Source organism: Otolemur garnettii, unplaced genomic scaffold (genome assembly GCF_000181295.1).
Source record: "Otolemur garnettii isolate 467f Iridium unplaced genomic scaffold, OtoGar3 scaffold00006, whole genome shotgun sequence".
NCBI classification, from domain to species: domain Eukaryota; kingdom Metazoa; phylum Chordata; class Mammalia; order Primates; family Galagidae; genus Otolemur; species Otolemur garnettii.
Window position 1 is genome coordinate 22,845,860 of NW_003852401.1, and position 7,092 is coordinate 22,852,951.

Sequence of the window (7,092 nt, forward strand, 5' to 3'; positions counted from 1 at the left end):
GGCTTGACTTCTTTCCTTAGCCTGGGATGGGGAAGGGGAGCATGGAAGATGGGGTCAAAAGCTCTTGCCAGTCAGAAGGAAGGTAGCCAGGGATTTTTGCTGCAGTTCATTTTCATACCAGATAGCCCTTCTAGTTCAGGTACCCCTGAGATAGGGATAGGGCAATTCCCAGTGGGCTCAAGTAGGGCTGAACAAAGTACTATGACCCTGTTGGGTATTTGGACATGCAATTGGTATCTAGGGCTTTTCTTCTAGTATTTTTTCTCCTTTAGAAAGATGAATAGGATTTATGATATTAGGGCTTGTTCCTTGTAAATTAAGAACCTCTGGGGCAGCACCTGTGGCTCAAGGAGTAGGGTGCTGGCCCCATATACCAGAGGTGGCAGGTTCAAACCTGGCCCCAGCCAAAAACTGCAAAAAAAAAAAAAGAACCTCTGAATCAGTCTCAGGAATGCTTGTGTCACCAATTTATCCTTTGTTTTGGCCAATAGCAAAGTACCTTAAGAACATTGGACCTTGGCCACAACCTTTGTTCCTTCCCTGGGAAGCGTGCATCCGGAAAGATTTCATGAGATAATCTCATAGCATTTTAATGAGTAAAGAAGCTCCATTAGGAGTTTTTTTATATATTATAGAACTATCTCTATTATTTCATCCTTACCTTTGGCCATTATCATTACTAAAATCTATTCATAAACTCTTACCTGGAAATGTTGGTCTTTAGAAAAAAGAGCATGGTGGTTTTAGAAACAGCCAACCCTGATTTTAAACCTAAACTTTATCCTTTTCTCATTAAATAAACGTAAGCAAGTCTTTAGGACCTCTAACCCCCAGTGTTTTCATCTATGGCATGGAGGTGATAATACTTAGTTCATCAGGGGCCAATGTTAGGTTGTGAGGGACATACCTACCTTCTTGTCCTTTCTCTCACCCATAAACCGTCCTAGGCCATCAAATGTTACTCCTCTCAGTGATGTACTCACGACATAACTTGAATTAAATAACAGCATTTTTATAATCTCGTCTCCATCTACTGGTTTACCCCTTTGCTTTATTTTCAAAAATTTCATATGGCTAAGTGTGATTCAGAAATGCTCAAGTTTTTTTGAGACACAAGACTAACTTTAGTTACTAAATAAAAGAAGTGCTCAGAATAATCTGCAAAAGGAGCTTTCATGCTGTTTACCTGTCAGGCAAAGGTGTGAAAAAGAGAATTTACAGCAAAAGACCTAACATTGTAGGATCCAGGCAGGAAAACATGCATTCTCCCAAATTATTTTGGCAGCTCTTGTGGAAAGTCTGCTGAAAGCAGAGAAGAAAGGAAGATAGCTCAGATATTTTCTTCCCGCAATGGCTACAAATCAAAGAGTGAGAAGGCAGGTGGGACGGACCCATGTGAGTCTGGGAAGATGTTAAGTCCGTGTGCACATTCATATGACTTTAATCTTCCTGGTGCCTTGCATTTCCACTCATCCCGAACCCTTCAGACCACAGGAGTTTTATACCAGTTCAACAAATGGCTTGCAGACAACTGAAGGGAGGAAAACCCCAGAGAGTCCCAGAATAGGATTCTTTATGTAACACATGTGTGTTCTTTCTGCGCTGGACAAGCTGCTCATTTAGATATGTTTAAGCATCGTTAGTGGGTTATCATTTCCTCTTATATGCCATTATGAGTTCATTCTATCCTTGGCAGATGTTCAGATTATTTTCAGGATTGTTTCACTGTCACAGTGTTTGCCTGACAATCGTAATGACAGCAGCTAGCATATATATAGTTCTTAATATTTACAGGCCCAAGTCCATTACATGTATAATTAATTTAATCTTTTCAACAAAGCTATGAAGTAGATACTATTCTTAGTCTCACTTTATCAACGAACAACTGAGGCATAGAGGTCCAAGAGGCTCAAGGTCCCAGCTTAGGAAGAGGTAGAAGCAGGATTTCAACTCAGGTAGTTTGGCTCCTAAGGCCCTATTCTTAGTTGTGATGCCACCCTGCCACCTATTAGCTTTTTGTGTGCGTAAGTATGTATGCATCCAGAGATGCATACATATGTATGTAAGGTGGGTGTGTATATGTATATATGTGTTTGTATGAATGAATGATTGGATGGCAGGAGATACTTTTACTTTATAGCAATGGACTAAATTCATAGCAGTGGGATTGTTAGGTAAAGGGTTTGTACATTTGATATTTTGATAAGGATTGGCAAATCGTCTGCCCCACCCTCACTCACCCAAAATAGAATGCACCAATTTACTATCTTCCAACAGTTACATTGCAAGACACATTTTGCGGCATTAGATGCCACACGTAGAGTACTGAATGCAGAAATGGCACAAAAATCTGTGAAGGTAGGAAGGAGCTGTCATTTGAATGTTGCTGATGACAGTTCAGAATAGACTGGAGAATTTCCCATTAGGGATATCGTGATGTGGGGACTAGATCACTGCCTATAAACGGAGGAGCGATGGATGTTAATCCTGCTTTGGCTTGGCTGTTCTTTGGGAAAGTTTCTTTATTTCTTCATTCACTCACATTTTAAGTTTATGCCACCATATAAATAATATGTGATAGAGCCAAGACTCAAAATAAGAATATTTTAAAGTCCCCATTCTAAGTCTAATAAAACGGGGTTAGTAATAGGCACCTCTCAGGGTTGTTACAAGGATCAAATGGGTTAACATATGTTAGGATCATGCAGCATCTGCTCAGAAAATGATAGTTTCCATCAGTCTCAGTGTTCTCTGAAACTGTCTGGTTAAAAACACAGTGCCCCCTTCTCAGTGTGCTGCCTAAACCAAGAGACCTGCACAGTGGGCTGCCTCTGGATATGCCATAGACATGCAGTGACACGGAACTTCCCTCAGATTCACTTTCTCTGTGCATTAAATTTCCCGGTCTCTTGTCACTTGTTCTAGTTGAATTCATGCCACAGTGTCAGCCAGACCTTCCTTTCATGCTTTCACCTTTTGGATGACTGTTACCAGCTGTTACTTCATTCCCCAATCTTGTCATCAAAAACATTTTTGGTATAGATGGAGGGATTTGGGTAATTTATGTGTAAAGTCCTCCTGTTGCCCCATCATTTCCACCCTGTCTGTTGATTTTCTTTATTTGAAACAGTCTTGTTCTGTTGACCTATCAAATATCAAGGAGTCTTTTTCTTTAGTTATGTCCCTTGGTCTGGTCATCACTCAATCCATCAGGAAAAAGGAACTATTTTGTTCATGTTTTTAATCCATTCTCTTGTTCTTCGAAAAGAATTTGTGATTTTCCTTTTATAACCCTTAATATATCATATTTATTTATTCATAAGAACTGTGATTTCCCTTTGCCCCAGTTTTTAGTGCTATACTTGCCATAGAGTAGATTGACACTTGTTGATTTTAGCCTCTGATTGTTTTGGTGCTCTGGGTCATCATTGAGTCATAAATGGAATATTCTAAGAAAAAAAGACATTTTAGATCTCTGTTGTAACCATAGGAGATTTACCAAAGAACATTAGCAAACCTCAAATTTCATAGAATAATCCATGATATAAGCACCAAAAAGAGAATTTTAGAAGGTTGGTTGAGTAGTTAGGTAGTTAGAATAAGCCTCTATCTTTACTGACACTAATTTTTTCTGGACAGCTTGCCATCATCCATATTATTGCTCTGGGAATTTTGTGCTATGTGTATTCTCCAGTGCTCTGAGGCAACTTATTTGGAATCAGCAAAGGAAATCTTTTTTGGTAATTTATTGAGTTACTTTGGGATTCAAGTTTGTGGAATGATGATGGCAAAACTTAAGAGACACTCAGTACATGGAGCAGAATGTTAGAAGAAATCCCTGGAAGCTCAGAGCTCGCAACTTGATTCTCTTTGCAGATTGCTTCTCGGCCTTTTGGCTAAGTGTGATTCTCATTGTAGCTATTCAATGTGTATTTAGCACGGAAATTCTGTGTATTTAGCACGGAAATCTGTAAGGCTGAGGCAGACAAGGTGGGTGCCACTCCATTCCCAAGCATTTCTTCTCCAAATCATGGATTGGTAGCAGCAACTCAAGTTTAGATTTAACCTCCCTCCTTCTGTCCCTCTTTCTACACACACATACACACACACACAAACTGTATACATATTTTAGGAAAGGAAGAAAACATATTAAAATTGTAATACTCAAGACTTCTGCAATTACAAGAGATACAAGATATAATATACTAGATAACAAATGTTGTCAATATATATTGAGTATTACAATTTTAATACAGTCCGTCCTTAAAATGTTTTTTATATATATATATATAGTACCCTCTGTGTGTGTGTGTGTACATGTATAACAGAGGATTCTGTTATACTGTCCTATACCTTAGTGGTCTGGTTATTACTAGAAAAAGGTAGTATATTAAACTTTAAAAGGTAATATATTAGTAATATGTCAGAAATTCTTTCAGCTTCAAGTACACCAAACCATAATACAATGTCTTGAATAAATAGGAGTTGTTAATCTCACAAAATCAGAAGTTTCCAGAAATAAGCAACAATTGGTTTTATTTTATTTTTTGTTTTATTAAGTCACAAAGACATAAGTCATATATACAATAATGCATTTATAGGGTACAATGTACTGATTTTATATACAATTTGGAATGCTTACATCAATGGTTAACATAGCCTTCACCTCACTTAATTATTGTGTGAAGACATTTATACTCTACACTTAATAGACTTGACATGTACCCTTGTAATATGCACCATAGGTGTGGTCCCACCATTTACCCTCCTGCCATCCAACCTCACCTCTTCCCTCCCCTCTCCTTGCTCTTCCCTTCTTTATCCTGGGCTATAGTTGTGTTTTATCTTTCTTATGAAAGTGTGGGTGATTATAAATTAGTTTCATAGTAGTACTGGGTACATTGGATACTTTTTCTTCCATTCTTGAGATACTTTACTAAGAAGAGTATGTTCCAGCTCCATCCATGTAAACATAAAAGAGGTAAAGGCTCCATCTTTTTTCAGGCTGCATAATATTCCACAGTATACATTTACCACACATTTACCAAGGCTTATTTACCACAATTTATTAATCCATTCATGGGTCCATGGGCACTTGGGCTTCTTCCATGACTTGGCAATTATGAATTGAGCTGCAATAAACAATCTGGTACAAATATCTTTGTTGTAAAGTGATTTTTGGTCTTTTGGATAGGATATACACCTAGTAGAGGAATTGCAGGATTGAATAGTAAGTCTACTTTTAGACCCCTAAGTATTCTCCAAACTTCTTCTGAAAGGAATGTATTAGCTTGCATTCCCACCAGCAGTGCAGAAGTGTTCGCTTTTCTCCATATCCACACCAACATCTACATTTGGGATTTTTTTTTTTTTTTTTTTTAGTTTTGGAATTTTGTTATGTGGGCTGCTCTTACTGGAGTAAGTACAGAGGGAGGCACCTATGGCTCAGGGAGTAGGGCACAGGTCCCATATAATGAGGGTGGTGGGTTTAAACCCAGCCCCAGCCAAAACTGCAACAAAAACAACAGAAAAGAAAAATAAAAGAGTAAGTACAGATAGTACTGGAGTAGTACTGATAACTCAAAGTGGTTTTGATTTGCATTTCTCTGATGATTAAAGATGATGAGCATTTTTTCATGTGTCTGTAGGCCATGAGTCTGTTTTCTTCAGAGAAGCTTCTGTTCAAGTCTCTTACCCACAAATAAATGGGATCACTTGTTCTTTTCTTATTAATAAGTTTGAGTTCTCTGGGGATTCTGGTTATCAAACCTTTGTCAGAAACAGAACCTGCAAATATCTTCTCCCATTCTGAGGGCTGTCTGCTTGCTTTACTCACTGTGTTCTTGGCTGTGCAGAAGCTTTTTCATTCAATCAGATCCCAGTAATGTATATTTGGTGCTGCTCTAATTGCCCAGGGTGTCCTCCTCATAAAGTATTCTCCCAGGCCAATTTCTTCAAGTGTTTCCCCTGCACTCTCTCCAAGAATCTTTGTAGTTTCATGTCTTAAGTTTAAATCTTTTATTCAGTGAGAGTCAATTTTGTTAATGGTGAAAGATGTGGGTCCAGTTTCAGTCTTCTACAAGTTGCTAGCCAATTCACTCAGCACCATTTGTTAAATAGGGAGTATTTCCCCCAATTTAGGAAAGGATTGTCATCAAAGCCTTTACAAGGCTTATCAAAGATCAAATGATGATAAGTGTCTGGGTTCATCTCTAGGTTCTCTATTCTTTTCCACACATCTACCTCTTTCTTTTTATGCTAGTACCATGCTGTTTTGATAACTATAGATTTATAGTATAGTCTGAAGTCTGGTAACATGATTCCTCTTGATTTGTTTTTATTTCTGAGTAATGTCTTGGCTATTCAAGTTTTTTTCTGATTCCATATAAAATGAAGTACTATTTTTTCCAGATCTTTAACGTATGACAAAGGTGCTTTAATTGTGATTGCATTAAATTTGTATATTGCTTTGGGTAGTATGGACATTTTAACAATGTTGATTCTTCCTGGCCATGAGCATGGTATGTTTTCCCATTTGTTAACATCTTCAATTATTTCTTTTCTCAGAGTTTCATAGTTCTCTTTGTAGAGATTTTTCATGTCCTTTATTAGATAAATTCCCAAATACTTCATCTTCTTTGGCACTACTGTAAAAGGAATAGAGTCCTTGACTTTTTCAGCTCGTCTATTGTAGATATATATAAAAGCTACTGATTTGTGAGTATTGATTTTGTATCCTGAGACGCTGCTGTATTCCTTGATCACTTCTAAGAGTTTCGTAGTTGAGTTTCTGGGGTTTTCCAGTTATAAAATCATATCATCTGTGAAGAGTGAAAGTTTGATCTCCTCTGACTCTATTGGGATACACTTGATTGCCTTCTCTTGCCTGATTGTGATGGCTAAGAGTTATATTACAATGTTAAAAAGCTATGGAGACAATGGCCAACCTTGCCTGGTTCCTGATCTGAGTGGAAATGTTTTCAGTTTTATTGCATTCAATACAATATTAACTGGCTCGGCGCCTGTGGCTCAAGCGGCTAAGGCACCAGCCACATACACCTAAGGTGGCAGGTTCGAATCCCCAGCCCGGGC

General features: G+C 38.0%; 1 protein-coding gene across 1 annotated transcript in view; it reads left to right on the forward strand.

Annotated features, from left to right (window-relative positions):
* Positions 1-7,092, forward strand: part of GLIS3 (GLIS family zinc finger 3) — a 448,158-nt gene that overhangs the window by 262,523 nt on the left and 178,543 nt on the right. The gene's annotated exons all lie outside the window — the stretch shown is intronic.